The following is an 18,393-nucleotide window of genomic DNA, read 5'->3' on the forward strand; positions in this document are numbered from 1 at the left end:
CCGGGATGCCCACCTGCTCTCAGTCCGCAGTCCCAGCTCTGGAGGCCTGGCCTATTTCTTTCTGTTGAGTCGTCTACTTTGCTCTTTGCCCCTTTGCTTCCACTGTCCAAGGCAAATGGGGAAATCTGAGCCCTCCGCTGACAGACGCCCATTAACGCAACGCGCAGCCTCAGGGCGAATTAAAGGTAACCAGATCTCAGACCCACGTGAAAGACCACCCTCCCTTTGCCTCCCTCCGACAGTTGGCAGAGATACACCCAGCGCCAACTTCTCTCTTAATCATCACCACCCCCTCCCCTTGCCCTCTTAGGAATGTACTAGCCATTCTTTGCTCCCTGCGGGCAACACCAGCCAAGAAGGGCGGGTACACAGAACAAAATTTGTAAAGAAATGTTGCAAAATCAGCGGAGGAGTCGTAGAAAGCATTATCTTATTTTCATTTCTTGAGAGGGTGTCTTATATCCGAATTTTTCAAAATAAGAAGGAAATTAGTCACTTCACTTCCTCGTTCTTCATATGATTTTATGCTTAAAGCACACAGCTCGGTCCTGTCAGTTGAGATGAGGAGGTGTTCATTCCCTTGTCTGAGTCCTCTGGGTCTAAATTTCAGAGGCATCTTCAGAAAAACAGTCCTAGAGAACACCCTCTCTTCTTTCCACACATGCCCTGAAAGTTCTGTGACTTTCCCAAGGTCACTGGGCAGCCCAAGGATAAGCCTTAGAAATGCTCAGCGGAGGAAAAATTGTTCTCTATCCTGGAAGCCCCACTTGAGGAAAGGAAAAAAGCGAACAGTGGCACAAAGATTGGAAAGACTGGGGGTGCGGGGAGGGGGGCAGAGAGAAAGAAAAAAGACAAACGCAGAGAAACACTGGGCCGAGCTGAACTCAGTTCTGCAAAGGCCGAGACCTAGACCCGGTGCGGCCCCGCGCCGCCCCGCGGGGCCCCGGAGGCCAGCAACACCCAGACCGATCCGCGCCGCGCCGCGCCTCTCGCCCAGAGCCGGGCGGTTCGCCGCGACCTCGATCTCCTGGCCTCGTGATTTGTGAAGGGAAGGACGAAGGCGGAAACTCCAGGCCCGAAACTCCGAGGTCAGAGGTCCAGCCACATCGCTCAGGTCCCCGCGAGTTGGTCCCCACGGGTGTCCCCAGCCCCTCCCACCCCGGGCCCACCTTGGCGCCAGCCACTAGGGCTTGGCCTGAGGGACTCCAGCTCCGCCGGACTGGAGGGGACGAGGGCGGGGGTTGGGGGGAGAGGAGAATTTGAATTGACTAGGGAGGACACCCATCCGTAAAAAGACATCCGCCCCTGCGGCGCCCCACTGGCCCGCGCCTGGGAAGCTCGTGACGAGGACACGTCTCCGTGGTGTGAACCCGGGCGGCCGTAACGCCCCAGCCCAGGATCTCCGGGGAACCCGGGGTAGCTGTACTAGGTACAAGTTAGGGCGCAATCCTAGGAGTCGTAAGGAGGATCGTGAGAAGTCGGGCAACAAGGCCAGGATCTTGGGACGGGAGTGCCCCCTCGACCTGGGCCTGTTGGCCCGGCCGCCAACTCGTGGCAAGAGGTCTCTTCTCCGCCATCGGCGCCCCTCTGCTCCCGCTTCTGGGTACTGGGCGTTTGGCATGCTCCTTCGCGAGATCCGGCAACAGGAGCTGAAGTGCACGCCTTATCGAAGAGGGGAGTTCTCTTCCGCCCTCCACGCTCTCTTCTCGGCAGATGGTGAGCGAGACTGTTTCCCCCAAAAGACCAAGAACACAATTTTGCCAGTTACATTTATCTGCAAGGGGCGCATGCAGAGGAACGCAGCGGGCTAGCAACCCCAAACCTTAACTTTCCTGTTTGCTTTCAAGCTCCACCTGGGAGGTACTGCCTCCTCCAGGAAGCCTTCTTGAGCCTCCCAGCTTAGGTCAGTTGCGCCTTCTTGGAGTTCACGGTGCCAACTAATGAATCGTTGCCTACGTTGCCCTGTGATCTCGTTACTATCTAATATTGCTGAACACAAAGGGAACGATCAAAAGTATTTGTCTAATAAAAGACAAACTAGGACCATGGGAATGGGGATGAGGAATCTTGAAGGCTGTTAATTGATCGAATGAGGTTTTTCTCGAGATTGGGGGCGGTTTTCTTCCCATTGTTTCCTTCAGTTCCCCCCCCTTTTTTTTTCTATAATAAATGATTTTATAAACACCATGTTAAAGGAATTTTTTTAAGTCCTTATTAGAGATTTTAAAAGTATAACATGTCAATATTCATAAAATAATTGGATTTTCTGCAATATTTTTTTCTGCCATTGTGAAATTAGTTGAAAACTTCTTGGCCTAGCCTAAAATATACCTACAGACAGTTCCACCTCCCTCCTAGGGAAGAAAACTCCATTAGAGTACCTTGGGATTTTCAGACCCTCTGCTTCAGTTCTTCCAGAAGAGGATTCACTACCTCACAAAATATCCATTGCACATAGGGGCAGCTTTATTTTTTAGAGTGCCTTTCTTTTATAGACCTTTTATTTCCTTAGTAAAGTATAGAGAATTTGAGAGTCATTTGCTTAGATGTCAATACTAAAGATGTTATATTGTCACGTGTTGGGTTTCTTTATCTTGAAGCCCAAAGAATTCACTGTGGTTTGACCTCTGTGTTTGTGGAGAAAACTGAACAACAGCTAAAGCTTTGAGAAGGTTTTCTGTATTCAGTATACATGTTCCAGGACTGTAAGGGGTCTGTTCTGAGATCCATTTCGAGAGCTCAAGTTGTTTACCACCTCCCCCAGGGTTGAGTTCAGACTATACTGGTGGTAAAAGTTTTGTTGGATGGTTGTTAGAATCTCATGGGGTTTGTTTGTTTGTTAACCAGAAAAAAACTAGTTTTAAAAAGTTAAATTATTTAATATCTCTTTCATTGCTGTGAACATTGGCATAAATGTTAATCTCTTAACTGTCAGTTATCCAACCCATTCATCATATGAAACTAGGAACTTAGATGGCTTCCCTGTATGTAGAATTCATACAGATTCTACTATTTAATATAGAGAAGAAAGAAAATCTTAGATTATTTGGCCATTGCCTTCCAATTGAGATCAAGATACTGTGCTTTTTAGTGCACTTAATGCATTTTTTTTTTCTTTGCAAACATATCTAGTTTGTGTAGTCCCTATTGATTTAGGGTTTTGTTTTTTTTTTTTTAGTTACTGATGTATACTTGATTTACTGATTTAGCCTTTATATAGCTCAGTTAGCTTCTTTCTTTGCCATTGTTACAGATTATACCAGTAAGCCATCTCTCAAATTCTACCATCTTGCAAATGTAAATGTTGGTTACAAGAACAAGGTGGTATCAAGATCAGCACAAATTAATCACAACCACTGTGAAACATCTGCTTTATTGATGGTACTTCAACAGCATCACCTTTCCACATACATCAGGAATTATGACTTTATGATAAAGTTGCTCTTGCTGCTGGAGGGAATCGAGTACAAGAGTTAATAGATTGGATTAAAAGACAAGAGTAATTCTTAGTCCTACCTAGGCCTGACATTGAACTTAGAAGTATCTGATGGACTCTATATTTGCCCACATAAAGACCACAATTTTTTAAATTATAGAATATTGGCTATATTCCCTGTTGTATACAATATATCTTTGTAGTGTATTTTATACATAATAGTTTATACTTAATCCTCTAATCCTATATTGTCTCCTCCTTTCTCTCTCCCTACTGGTAACCATGAATTTTTTCTCTATATCTGTGAGTCTGTTTCTGTTTTGTTATATTCACTAGTTTGTTGTATTTTTTAGATTCCACATATAAGTGCCATAATACAGTAATTGTCTTTCTCTGTAAAGACCACTATTGAAAATGTAGCTGAAAGAGAAGAGAGGAATTTAGTATTATAACTATCATTTTAATGATTCAGGCAACAGATCTTTTTGAGTAACTGTTAAAAATTTAGAGATTTTTTTTTCTTTAAACCTTAATTTCACTTTCATCTTGATTTAAGGTATCTGTTATATCAAGATATCTGCTGTTCAAATCTCCAGTAGTTTGATGACTCTTTCACTCTGATATTGGTAGTGTATATGATAGTTCAGGGGAGGAGATTGGATCACCCGCCTCTACCACCACCACCCATGGGGGTTACATGAATAAAGTGAGGAAACCCCACAGGAAACTGAACAAATCTGCTCTTTACTTTGGGAAAAGAAAGAAAGATAGTGCTAAGTCGTGTCTGACTCTTGCGATCCCTGCCAGGCTCCTCTATCCATGGGATTCTCTGAGCAAGAATACTGGAGTGGGTTGCCATTTCCTTCTCCAGGGGAACTTCCCAACCCAGGAATTGAACCCAAGTTTCCCACATTGCAGGCAGATGCTTTACCGACTGAGGTATGTTGGGAGCCATCATTCTAGTACAGAATATATATATATATATACTATATATATATAAAATAAAGTAACCCACTACATATGTGTGTATATGTATATGTACACACATATGTAGTGGGTTACTTAAAAAAACATTTTTTTCCACTCCTCACTATATGCGGGATCTTGATTCCCTAACTAAGCAAATGCCCCTTGTGTGGAGTGTGGAGTCTTAACCATTAGACCACCAGGAAAGTCTTAATGGGTTACATTCATTTATCGGTTGCTTTAAATATCCTTTTATAAATGAGATGAAGTGTGAGAAAAAAACTTTATTAAATTATAAGAGCTAAAAACTTACTGTGTAAGAGATAGCTGTACTGTATTTTCAAAATTGATTCCCTTTCTAGGGAGGGTTTGAGATGCAGAATGATTGTCTAGAAAGAGCATGGATTTTGGATCTGTTTCCTACGGTCACTCAAATTCTGGACCTGTCATTTCCAAAATGTGACTTTGATCAAAGGTATTGGGGTTCTCTGAATCTCAATTTTTTTATCTATGAAATGGGAATGGAACCACAATATGAAGATTTACTATGATTATGCATTTGGAGTGCTCAATAATGGTGGCTATTATTACTTTACAGTTTTTGCTGATTTAATAGCAGTCATATTTTCACGAAGCTACCTTTTGTTTCCCTCTGATATTATATAACCATAGTTGTCACATTTCATATTTTAAAATGATATTGATGATACCACTGTCCCTTCCATCTGTTTGAACTAGGTATCATTTTTGTGTTCTCACAACCTAACAAATGTGAAACAATTTACTCTGTAGTGCCACTTGCTAAATCACTTTTTCACTTTCAGAGTATTTTTCAGTCCTGTGGATGAGAGGTCTTGACAATAGTCATTAAAGACATGATAGCACTTTCACAAGAACAAGGACATGTGCCTTATGTCTTTGCTGATCTCTGGATCTAGGTGGACTAATTTTAACACTTTTTCTAGATCTACACCAAGATTATACTAAAAGAAGTTACTCACTGCCCGCATTGTATCTGATTGAGGAAATGCCTAATTTTGAGCTTATAAAGACTACCTCAGTTATATTATCTGGTTAATGGGAGGATGTGATGTTGTACAGTTAAAGAAAGCTGGGACGGAAGTCAGCTGATAGGGTTTTGCAGCCTGATGATTTTGGCTAAGTTACTTGAAGCCGGCTAAGTTATTTGAAGCTGTAAACCTCAAATTACGATAGTCTACTGGGGATGGTCTGTGTCTATTTAGCTTGAATTAAACCCAACATTACTTTTTATGAAAGTGTCTTCCCTGGTGGTTCAGTGGTAAAGAATCCACCTGCCAGTGCAGGAGACATGGGTTCGATCCCTGGTCTGGGAAGAGTCTACATGCAGCAGACGTGTGCCCCAACTATTGGGCCTGTGCCCTAGAGCCTGGGAGCTGCAACTGCTGAAACCCCCAAGCCGTGCTCCCTAAAGCCCAGGTTCTGCAACAAGAGAAGTCACTGCCATCAGAAGCTGGTGCAGTACAACTACACTGAATAGTTCCCACTCAGTGCAACTAGAGAAAGCCCACACAGCGAAGAAGACCTGCCACAGCCAAAAATAAATAAGTAAATTAGTAAAACATTTTTTAAAGTATGAGAGAGATAGAAAAAAGACAAAAGAGAGAATGGAAAACCATTTAAATGTGAAGTTGTCGTGAATTCCATTCAGTGGGCATGGGACAGAGGGAAATGAAGCAAGGATGGCATGAAGCTGCTAGTTCTGGTTAGTCTCTATTCACTTATGCATTTTACAATGTGAGTATTTTGCTTCAGAAAATCGTATATCTTGATGGTTAAATATACTGCCCTTATATTTTTGTACAGCATGGACCCTAAATGCAAAACAATTCTTTCATCTAGAGTTCAACCAAAGAGGTATCAACCTGTTCCAACAGTGGAAATGCTGATAATTAGATTCAGAAAGTGATGGTATGCTTGTATGTTGTAAGGGCGAATTTAAGGGATTTTGTGACTTATTTTTATTATATTTGATTGTGTTTTTACCTTACATGTTACTTTAAAATCTAGTTTCTGCACAAAATGCAATTTCCACTATAATATCTGCCTTACCAGAGCTATTCTTGGAATCAAATGAGATAATATATGTTAAAGTGCTTTGCAAAATACGCAGTGTAAAAAATGTTTCTGTCCTCTGGACAAGACTTGGCCAGAAATCCATTTAAAAGGTTTTATTCTGTGTTTTCACACAGAAAGTGAATTGTGATTGAGCACAGAATGGTAAGCACAATAATAATAATAAGGATAGGAGCTAAGAAGATAAATTGACTGCATAGTACCTGCCAGGAAATGTGTTTCATGCTTCAAGCAGATCATCTCAATTAGAGAGTGCTTTGGGACGAGTTTTTCCTCAGGTTTCTATCCTTCCAGGCTCTCTTAAGACACTCCAAATTCAAATATTACGTACACTTTCTGGGATGCCTCCGCATTACTTGTGTGTGTGTTTCCCCTTCGTATATTGCTGAATTTAATAACTGAGAAGTGCTAGGTGAGAAAAATACTTATTTCCTAACTCAGTGTGTTTCCATGTGAAGGAATTTTGCTAGAGGACATGTGAGCCTTTCTCGGTTATCCCTCTCATGAGGCAGGAGGATGACATCTAAATGGTGAGTTTAGAAAAAAGGACCAGGCATTTGTGGACCAGCCACTCCTGCACATTTTGGACTTGACTGCTCACGGAGAGGATGAATTCTGTCTTTCATTGTCTTCCATCCCATGACCTTAGCAGAACATGCGCTGTACTTGTGGTTGAGGTCTGCATCTGTATAATGCTGCATATGATTGGGTAGGTAAGTCTGACTAGTTCCAAAACTATAAGCAAGTTCACCTGGTTGCATATCATTTTTTAAAAAAAGATTGTTTATTTATTTATTGGCTGTGGTGGGTCTTTGTTGCTGTGCGAGGGCTTTCTCTAGTTGCAGAGAGTGGGAGCTACTCTTCATTGAGGTACATGGGTTTCTCATTGCAGTGGCTTTGCTTGTTGCAGAGCACAGGTTCTAGGCATGTGGGCTTCAGCTGTTGCAGTGCATAGGCTCAGTAGTTTGGGTGCACAGGCTTAGTTGCCCCACAGCATGTGGGATCTTCCTGGACCAAGGACTGAACCGGTGTCCCCTGCATTGCAAGGCAGATTCCCAATCACTGGACCAACAGGGAAGGCCCTGGTTGCACATCATCTAATGTAGCTTTCATTAGAAATACAGCTAATACTTAACTCTGATACCTGTGTCTACTTCTTAACTGTTTCTAAATCTAGGTGGGTAGGGAAGAGAAGAGTTATGAATTAGCTACTTAAAACCCTAACAGTATAAGGGAGTGAGTGGTTAAGAGCACAGGTGTGGAAAGGAGATTGCCTGATTTCAGATACTAGCTGCATTACTTTTCAGCTGTGTTACCTTGTGCAGGTTACTTAAACTCTCTGTCTTAGTTACCTTGTTTGTGAATCGGGGACAATAATAGTACCTACCCTCACAAAGTTGATGAGAGGATTAAATAAGTTAATACATGTAAAGTGTTTAGAATAGTCCTTGGTATACAGTAAGCATGCAACAAATGTTAGCTTTTCTTATTATTAATCCTAATAACCCAAAGATACAATCTGAGTATTTGCAAATAATTTGCATTCAGCTTCTAACTCCCCTCCTTAAAAGATGTTGATTTACTGATTGTCATCACAGGGGCTTTATCCTGGTTAATTCTCTGTGCTAAACATAGTAATTTAGTCTTTCTTCTCTACTTGTCACAATCGGTAGAAATGGGATTCACAGTGACATTCCTTAGGGGCACTTTTAAAAATTTTTATTTATTTATTTGGCTGTGTCGGGTCTTAGTTGCAGCGCTCAGGGTCTTCATCATGTCGTGCATCACTATCTAGTTGAGGTGCACAGGCTTGGTTTCTCTGTGGCAGGTGAAATGTTAGTTCCACAGTCAGGGATCAAACCCGCATTCCCTGCAGTGCAAGGTAGATTCTTAATCACTAGACCACCAGGAATGTCCCAGGGACACTTTTAGACTTCTTTCATGAGGTCTTCATGCTAGTCTGCTGTGCTCACTCTTATTTCAGAATCACTTTGCTAATTCTATGTAATTTAGCAATAAAGTATATGCTGTCATATGTAATGAGGTGCTAGATAGAGTAGAAATTAAAAAAAAAAAAAAGACAGAAACACCCGAGTTGCTGTTCTTAGGATACAAATATGCTGCAGTTATATTTGGGGGGAATGTTCAACATTTTGTCATGGAAAATTTCAAACATACAGAAAAGTTGAAAGACTTTTTGCAGTAGACACCTGTAATACTCATCATCTTACCAGTAACATTTTGGTACACTTGCTCTATCATGTAGTTGATCCAGTCATTCATCCTTGATCCATCCATCATTCCATCTTACTTTTCTGAGGCATTTCAAAGTAGCGTGTTGCAGTAATATTCTGAAATGCTAACCTTTGATTCATTCCTTGAAATTTCCTATAATTCCTCAATGTCCTCTCAGAGGGCGAAGTAGTGTAGCTAAGAGAATGGATCCAAAGCCTGACTGCTTGAAATCCAGTTCTGCCACTTACTAGTCATGTGACTGTGTAACCTTACTGTTATTTAGTGTCTTCATCTGTAACAAGAGACTAATAGTAGTAATAATAGTATCTACCTACCTATAGACTAATAATAGTATCTACCTCTTGAAGTTGCTGTGAGAATACACGTCAAGTGCTTCCAACAGTGCTTGGCCAGCAAATACTTGCAGAGTACCATCTCATGTTAGACAATGTATGTGTTTTATTCTCTTTCATTTTGGTAACACCTAAACCCCATGGGGGTGGTACTATTATTATTAAATATATTGCATATTAGCTATTGGGCTTCCCAGGTGGCACTAGTGGTAAAGAACCCATCTGCCAATGCAGGAGACAAGAGATGCAGGTTCGATCCCTGGGTTGGGAAGATCCCCTGGAGGGCCTGACAGCCCACTCCAGTATTCTTGCCTGGAGAACCCCATGGACAGAGGAGCCTGGTGGGCTATGGTCCATAGGGTCACAAAGAGTCGAACACAACTGAAGCGACCTAATCTAGACTAGCCTAGTCTATGTTGCTGCTGCTGCTGCTGCTGTAGCTATTATTATTTGTTATAGCAGAAATTCAGAGGGAAAAAATGTCTGGTTAGTTTTGAGTTTTAAAACAGACATTTTGAAGCTGATAGCAAAAAGGAATTAAGGTTTTTAGAAAGAAACTGAGTTCTTGGTCAAACACTGAAGATTGCATCATTAACAACTGATTTTGAAACAACAGATAAAGACTTGCAGCTGGCCAAATTGTATAAACTTGCTTAGCCTTGGAGAGGAGAGAGGAGCAGAAACCGGAGAGAAGCTAATGAAGGTAAATAGGACCTTCCCCAAGCCAGGCTGATTCCCGGAGCCGGGATAAATGTCCCTGTGGATGAACTTGGGAATTTGATAGCAGAGAATTTTGCTTCCTGCTAATATTTTTTGGACTCTAATGATGTAATTTTTTTTTTAATCCCATCCATCTCTTCAGCTCAGACTAGGACATTTTCCACTGCCTTAGAAAAAGGAAACCATATGAAACAAAATGTTAAATATTTAGTTTTTGGGCACCAAAACCCAAAGACATGGCAAAACAAAAACATGTTTCGATGAGTACAGTTGTTTCTGGTTCTAGAGGAGATACAAATTGTCTGGACTAGAAGAGAACTCAAGGGGCTTCTGAGTTTGCCAAGCAATCAAGAATCTGCCTTCAATGCTGGAGAAGAGAAATCAAGGACAGGCCCAAACAGACTGGGAAAAGTTGGATATGCTAGTTAGGGGTGGTCTTCTGTTTCCAATTATACTTGATATTTACCAAAAACATTTAAGTGTTGTTAGGGTATATAAATATATGACACACTGGTCATAACAAACACTCTCTTGAAACAACGCAAACGAAGACTCTACACGTGGACATCACCAGATAGTCAACACCTAAATCAGATTGATTATATCCTTTGCAGCCAAAGATGGAGAAGCTCTATACAGTCAGCAAAAACAAGACCAGGAGCTGACTGTGGCTCAGATCATGAACTCCTTATTACCAAATTCAGACTCAAATTGAAGACAATAGGGAAAACCGCTAGACCATTCAGGTATGACCTAAATCAAATCCCTTCTGATTATACAGTGGAAGTGAGAAATAGATTTAAGGGACTAGATCTGATAGACAGAGTGCCTAATGAACTGTGGACTGAGGTTTGTGACATTGTACAGGAGAAGGGATCAAGACCATCCCCATGGAAAAGAAATGCAAAAAAGCAAAATGGCTGTCTGAGGAGGCCTTACAAATAGCTGTGAAAAGGAAAGAAGCAAAAAGCAAAAGAGAAAAGGAAAGATATAAGCATCTGAATGCAGAGTTCCAAAGAATAGCAAGGACAGATAAGAAAGCCTTCCTCAGTGATCAATGCAAAGAAATAGAGGAAAACAACAGAATGGGAAAGACTAGAGATCTCTTCAAGAAAATGAGAGATACCAAGGAAATATTTCATGCAAAGATGGGCTCGATAAAGGACAGAAATGGTATGGACCTAACAGAAGCAGAAGATATTAAGAAGAGGTGGCAAGAATACACAGGAGAACTATACAAAAAAGAGCTTCACAACTCAGATAATCACAATGGTGTGATCACTCAGCTAGAGCCAGACATCCTGGAATGTGAAGTCAAGTGGGCCTTAGAAAGCATCACTACAAACAAAGCTAGTGGAGGTGATAGAATTCCAGTGGAGGTATTTCAAATCCTGAAAAGTGATGCTGTGAAAATGCTGCACTCAATATGCCAGCAAACTCAGCAGTGGCCACAGGACTGGAAAAGGTCAGTTTTCATTCCAATCCCAAAGAAAGGCAATGCCAAAGAATGCTCAAACTACCGCACAATTGCACTCATCTCACATGCTAGTAAAGTAATGCTCAAAATTCTCCAAGCCAGGCTTCATCAGTATGTGAACCGGGAACTTCCAGATGTTCAAGCTGGTTTTAGAAAAGACAGAGGAACCAGAGATCAAATTGCCAACATCCACTGGATCATGGAAAAAGCAAGAGAGTTCCAGAAAAACATCTATTTCTGCTTTATTGACTATGCCAAAGCCTTTGACTGTGTGGATCACAACAAACTGTGGAAAATTCTGAACAAGATAGGAATACCAGGCCATCTGACCTGCCTCTTGAGAAACTTATATGCAGATCAGGAAGCAACAGTTAGAACTGGACATGGAACAACAGACTGGTTCCAAATAGGAAAAGGAGTACGTCAAGGCTGTATGTTTTCACCCTGCTTATTTAACTTATATGCAGAGGACATCATGAGAAACGCTGGACTGGAAGAAACACAAGCTGGAATCAAGATTGCCAGGAGAAATATCAATAACCTCAGATATGCAGATGACACCACCCTTATGGCAGAAAGTGAAGAGGAACTAAAAGCCTCTTGATGAAAGTGAAAGAGGAGAGTGAAAAAGTTGGCTTCAAGCTCAACATTCAGAAAACGAAGACCATGGCATCTGGTCCCATCACTTCATGGGAAATAGATGGGGAAACAGTGGAAACAGTGTCAGACTTTTTTGGGCAGATGGTGACTGCAGCCATGAAATTAAAACACGCTTACTCCTTGGAAGGAAAGTATGACCAACCTAGATAGTATATTCAAAAGCAGAGACATTACTTTGCCAACAAAGGTCCATCTAGTCAAGGCTATGGTTTTTCCAGCAGCCATGTGTGGATGTGAGAGTTGGACTGTGAAAAAAGCTGAGCGCCAAAGAACTGATGCTTTTGAAGTGTGATGTTGGAGAAGATTCTTGAGAGTCCCTTGGACTTCAAGGAGATCCAACCACTCCATTCTAAAGGAGACCAGTCCTGGGTGTTCTTTGGAAGGACTGATGCTAAAGCTGAAACTCCAGTACTTTGGCCACCTCATGCGGAGAGTTGACTCATTGGAAAAGACTCTGATGCTGGGAGGGATTGGGGGCAGGAGGGAAAGGGGACGACAGAGGATGAGATCGCTGGATGACATCACCAACTCGATGGACGTGAGTTTGAGTGAACTCCGGGAGCTGGTGATGCACAGGGAGGCCTGGCATGCTGCGAATCATGGGGTCACAAAGAGTTGGACACGCTTGAGTGACTGAACTGAACTGAACTGAACTGAGGATGTATTGAGGATTCTAATTTAGCATTCTACTAATAAAGGCAAGACTTGGCAATATTTCAGTGTTCCCATTATATATGACATAAGTAGATAGCTGGAACTCCCCAAAATTTTAGGAGAGATGTTTTATTTGTGCATTACTGCCTTGAGTTGGCTATAATTTTCTATTGCTTTTATTTTTCATTTTTAATTTAGAATGATAGTTCTAAGCACTTTACATGAATAAGCTATACAAGTATAATTCATACATATTACTTTCCAATTATTTTGTATAACCATGTTTATTTACAACATAAATAAATTGGAAATGACTATAATAAGTATAAGCTATGTGAAGTTATATTTAAGAGCACAGGCTCAGAGCCAAATTATCTGGGTTTGAATCCTAGCCTTACCCCTTACCAGCTGTGTAATATTGGTCAGGTTCCATTTCTTGATCTGCAAAATGGGAACTGAAATAGTATCTACCTAATAAGATGGTGTGAAGATGAATTTAGTTAATACATGTAAAGTCTTTGTAACAGTGCATGGCACACAGTAGGCACTCAAGGATTGTTAGGTGATTTGCAAGTTATTTTGCCCTATTAAAAGAAAACTTAAGAGTTTATTTATAGCTAATTATTTTCATAATTAAGACTTCACTAAGAGTTGGGAAAGCAGGTGAAGACATTTTCTGAGATGACACTTTTTTTTTTCCTTAGCTTTTAATGAGGCCATGCTATGGACTACACTGTGTCCCATTCAACAGTCATGTGTTGAAATTCTAACCTCCAAATGACTGTGTTTGGAGATAAGGTCACTGGAAATAAAGTTAAATGAGGTTGTAAGGGTGAAGAAACACTCACAGAAGTTTTCTTACCCCATTCTGCCTATACGAAGTTGCGTTTTGTAGGGATTACCCTCATTGGCACTGACTGGACAATAAGACAGCCTTACTAGTCCTAGCTGTGGGATAGAAGCTTGTTGGTTGTGGCGGATACTCCACATATTTGAGTGAGAGAGCACCATCCTTGATTCCCATCCCTATTTCATATATATATAGGTATATATGCATGCATAACTATCTATGTGCAAAGATGATTATTATATCGATGTTTGTAAATAACAAAACAAGTAGAAACAGCCTAAAAGTCTATCTGATAGAGACTGATTAAATAAATTATGCTATATTATCCATGTAATGGAATGCTCCAAGGCCATTTATCTATGGCTAATATAAATTCCATATTATATTAAAGGAATCAAGCAAGATTCAGAGCAGTATGTGGAATATACTCCCATTGTGGGGACTATTGTCTTTGGGGATGGGACTTGCATTTAAGAGGAAGACAGACATACTTTTGCTTGTTCCGAATTATTTTTTACCAGTTATCTATTGCTATATGTAATAAATCACTTCAAAACTTAGTGGCTAACCAACTATTTTCTTTGGTTACAAGTGTAAGGATCAGCAGTTAGGGCTGGGCTCACCGGATAGTTCTCCTGGTCTTCTCTTGGTCATGCAGCTGCAGTTGTCCGGTGACTGGACAAGAGCTGGACAATCTGTCACGGACTCACTTAGGTCTGGCCATGGATGCTGGCTGTCATATGTGCCATCTGTCTCCAGCAGGTCAGCCTCAGCCTATTGACATGATGCCTGTGTTCAAGGAGAACAAGAGCTGAAGTTTCAAGGCCTCTTGAGGCCTAGACTCAGAGGAACTCAAACAACATTTCTGCCATATTTCTGTCAAAGAAAGTTACATGGCTCAGCCCAGATTCAAGGACTGAAGAAATAGACTCTATCTCTTACAGGGAGGAATGTCAAAGAATTTGTGGCCAGTTTTAATCTATCAAGATTCCCTGGAGAAGGAAATGGCAACCCACTCCAAGACCCTTGCCTTGAAAATTCCAGGGACGGAGGAGCCTGGTGTCCATGGGGTCGCAAAGAGTCGGACACGACTAAGCGACTTCACTTTCACTTTAATCTATCATATACACATATTACTTTTTGCAATAACAAACTAGTTAAAGAAATACATATCTAACCAAGTGGGGCTTGATCAAACATACAAAGTTTTGCACAGCAAAGGAAACCATTAACAAAATGAAAAGATGACCTATAGATTGGGAGAAAATAATTGCAAATGATGTGACTGAAATATACAAAGAGCTTATGCAACTTCATATCAAAAAACCTTAATATCAAAAAATACTCCCAATCAAAAAATGGGAGTATTCCCCGGTGGTTTAGTGTTAGGACTCCGTGCTTCCCCTGCTAGGGGCCTGGGTTTGATCTCTGATGGGATAATTAAGATCCTGCAAGGCAATGCCAAAGAATGCTCAAACTACTGCACAGTTGCACTCATGTTGCAAGAGGACATCAGAGGGCAGACACACTGAAACCATACTCACAGAAAACTAGTCAATCTAATCATGCTAGGACCACAGCCTTGTCTAACTCAATGAAACTAAGCCATGCCCACGGGGTAACCCAAGACGGGCAGGTCATGGTGGAGAGGTCCAACAGAATGTGGTCCACTGGAGAAGGGAATGACAAACCACTTCAGTATTCTTGCCTTGAGAACCCCATGAACAGTATGAAAAGGCAAAATGATAGGATACTGAAAGAGGAACTCCCTAGGTCAGTAGGTGCCCAATATGCCACTGGAAGTCAGTGGAGAAATAAATCCAGAAAGAATGAAGGGATGGAGCCAAAGCAAAAAAAATACCCAGCTGTGGATGTGACTGGTGAGAGAAGCAAGGTCTAATGCTGTAAAGAGCAATATTGCATAGGAACCTGGAATGTCAGGTCCATGAATCAAGGCAAATTGGAAGTGGTCAAACAAAAGATGGCAAGAGTGAACGTCGACGTTCTAGGAATCAGCAAACTAAAATGGACTGGAATGGGTGAATTTAACTCAGATGACCAGAATATCTACTACTGAAGGCAGGAATCCCTCAGAAGAAATGGAGTAGCCATCATGGTCAACAAAAGAGTCTGAAATGGAGTACTTGGATGCAATCTCAAAAGCGACAGAATGATCTCTGTTCGTTTCCAAGGGAAACCATTCAATATCAGAGTTATCCAAATCTATGCCCCAACCAGTAATGCTGAAGGAGCTGAAGTTGAATGGTTCTATGAAGACCTATAAGATATTTTAGAACTAACACCCAAAAAAGATTTCATTATAGGGGACTGGAATGCAAAAGTAGGGAGTCAAGAAACACCTGGAGTAACAGGCAAATTTGGCCTTGCAATGTGGAATGAAGCAGGGCAAAGACTAATAGAGTTTTGCCAAGAAAATGCACTGGTCATAGCAAACACCCTCTTCCAACAACACAAGAGAAGACTCTACACATGGACATCACCAGATGGTCGACACCGAAATCAGATTGATTATATCCTTTGCAGCCAAAGATGGAGAAGATCTATACAGTCAACAAAAACAAGACCAGGAGCTGACTGTGGCTCAGATCGTGAACTCCTTATTACCAAATTCAGACTTAATTGAAGAAAGTAGGGAAAACCACTAGACCATTCAGGTATGACCTAAATCAAATCCCTTCTGATTATACAGTGGAAGTGAGAAATAGATTTAAGGGCCTAGATCTGATAGATAGAGCGCCTGATGAACTATGGACTGAGGTTCGAGACATCGTACAGGAGACAGGGATCAAGACCATCCCCATGGAAAAGAAATGCAAAAAAGCAAAATGTCTGTCTGGGGAGGCCTTACAAATAGCTGTGAAAAGGAAAGAAGCAAAAAGCAAAAGAGAAAAGGAAAGATATAAGCATCTGAATGCAGAGTTCCAAAGAATAGCAAGGACAGATAAGAAAGCCTTCTTCAGCAATCAATGCAAAGAAATAGAGGAAAATAATAGAATGGAAAAGAGTAGAGATCTCTTCAACAAAATGAGAGATACAAAGGGAAAATTTCATGCAAAGATGGGCTCAGTAAAGGACAGAAATGGTATGGACCTAACAGAAGCAGAAGATATTAAGAAGAGGTGGCAAGAATACACAGAAGAACTGTACAAAAAAAGATCTTCACGACCCAGATAATCACGATGGTGTTATCACTCACCTAGAGCCAGACATCCTGGAATGTGAAGTCAAGTGGGGCTTAGAAAGCATCACTACGAACAAAGCTAGTGAAGGTGATGGCATTCCAGTGGAGCTGTTTCAAATTCTGAAAGATGATGCTGTGAAAGTGCTGCACTCAATATGCCAGCAAATGTGGAAAACTCGGCAGTGGCCACAGGACTGGAAAAGGTCAGTTTTCATTCCAATCCCAAAGAAAGGCAATGCCAAAGAATGCTCAAACTACCGCACAATTGCACTCATCTCACATGCTAGTAAAATAATGCTCAAAATTCTCCAAGCCAGGCTTCATCAGTACGTGAACCGTGAACTTCCTGATGTTCAAGCTGGTTTCAGAAAAAGCAGAGGAACCAGAGATCAAATTGCCAACATCCGCTGGATCATCGAAAAACAAGAGAGTTCCAGAAAAACATCTGTTTCTGCTTTATTGACCCTGCCAAAGCCTTTGACTGTGTGGATCACAATAAACTGGAAAATTCTGAAAGAGATGGGAATACCAGACCACCTGACCTGCCTCTTGAGAAATCTGTATGCAGGTCAGGAAGCAACAGTTAGAACTGGACATGGAACAACACACTGGTTCCAAATAGGAAAAGGAGCACGTCAAGGCTGTATATGTCACCCTGCTTATTTAATTTTATGCAGAAGACATCATGAGCAATGCTGGGCTGGAAGAAGCACAAGCTGGAATCAAGATTGCCAGGAGAAATATCAATAACCTCAGATATGCAGATGATATCACCCCTATGACAGAAAGTGAAGAGGAACTAAAAAGCCTCTTGATGAAAGTGAAAGAGGAGAGTGAAAAAGTTGGCTTCAAGCTCAACATTAGAAAACGAAGATCATGGCATCTGGTCCCATCACTTCATGGGAAATATATGGGGAAACAGTGGATACAGTGTCAGACTTAAATTTTTGGGGGCTCCAAAATCACTGTGGTTGGTGACTGCAGCCATGAAATTAAAAGACGCTTACTCCTTAGAAGAAAAGTTATGACCAACCTAGATAGAACATTAAAAAGCAGAGATATTACTTTGCTAACCAAGGTCCGTCTAGTCAAGGCTATGGTTTTTTAGTGGTCGTGTATGGATATGAGAGTTGGACTGTGAAGAAAGCTGAGTGCTGATGAATTGATGTTTTGAACTGTGTTATTGGAGAAGATTCTTGAGAGTCCCTTGGACAGTCCATCCTAATGGAGACCAGTCCTGGGTGTTCTTTGGAAGGACTGATGCTAAAGCTGAAACTCCAGTACTTTGGCCACCTCATGTGAAGAGTTGACTCATTGGAAAGACCCTGATGCTGGGAGGGACTGAGGGCAGGAAGAGAAGGGGATGACAGAGGATGAGATGGCTGGATGGCATCACTGACTCGATGGACATGAGTTTGGGCAAACTCTGGGAGTTGGTGATGGACAAGGAGGCCTGGTGTGCTGCGATTCATGGGGTCGGAAAGAGTTCGACACGACTGAGTGACTGAAATGAATGAATGAATGAAGCTGCATGGTGTGACAAAAAACAAACAAACAAACAAACAAAAAAACCAGACTCTTTTCCAAAGAAGACATACAGATAGCCAACAGACACATGAAAAGATATTCAACATTGCTAATCATTAGAGAAATGGACATCAAAAACCACAATGAGGTATCAACTCATACCACTCAGAATGGTCACCATTAAAAAGTCTACAAATA

General features: G+C 41.3%; 1 protein-coding gene across 6 annotated transcripts in view; it reads left to right on the forward strand.

Annotated features, from left to right (window-relative positions):
• Positions 1–1,279: 1,279 nt before the first annotated feature.
• Positions 1,280–18,393, forward strand: part of ALG6 (ALG6 alpha-1,3-glucosyltransferase) — a 148,264-nt gene continuing 131,150 nt past the window's right edge. For 5 of the 6 annotated variants that reach the window (XM_069593482.1, XM_069593451.1, XM_069593441.1 and 2 more), the window contains exon 1: positions 1,360–1,716. The gene's annotated coding sequence lies outside the window, so the exon portion shown is untranslated. Of the gene's footprint in view, positions 1,717–18,393 lie in introns of all 6 variants that reach the window. The other variant, XM_069593462.1, reaches the window with a different exon arrangement.

The sequence above is a fragment of the Ovis canadensis genome, chromosome 1 (assembly GCF_042477335.2).
Source record: "Ovis canadensis isolate MfBH-ARS-UI-01 breed Bighorn chromosome 1, ARS-UI_OviCan_v2, whole genome shotgun sequence".
Taxonomy (NCBI): domain Eukaryota; kingdom Metazoa; phylum Chordata; class Mammalia; order Artiodactyla; family Bovidae; genus Ovis; species Ovis canadensis.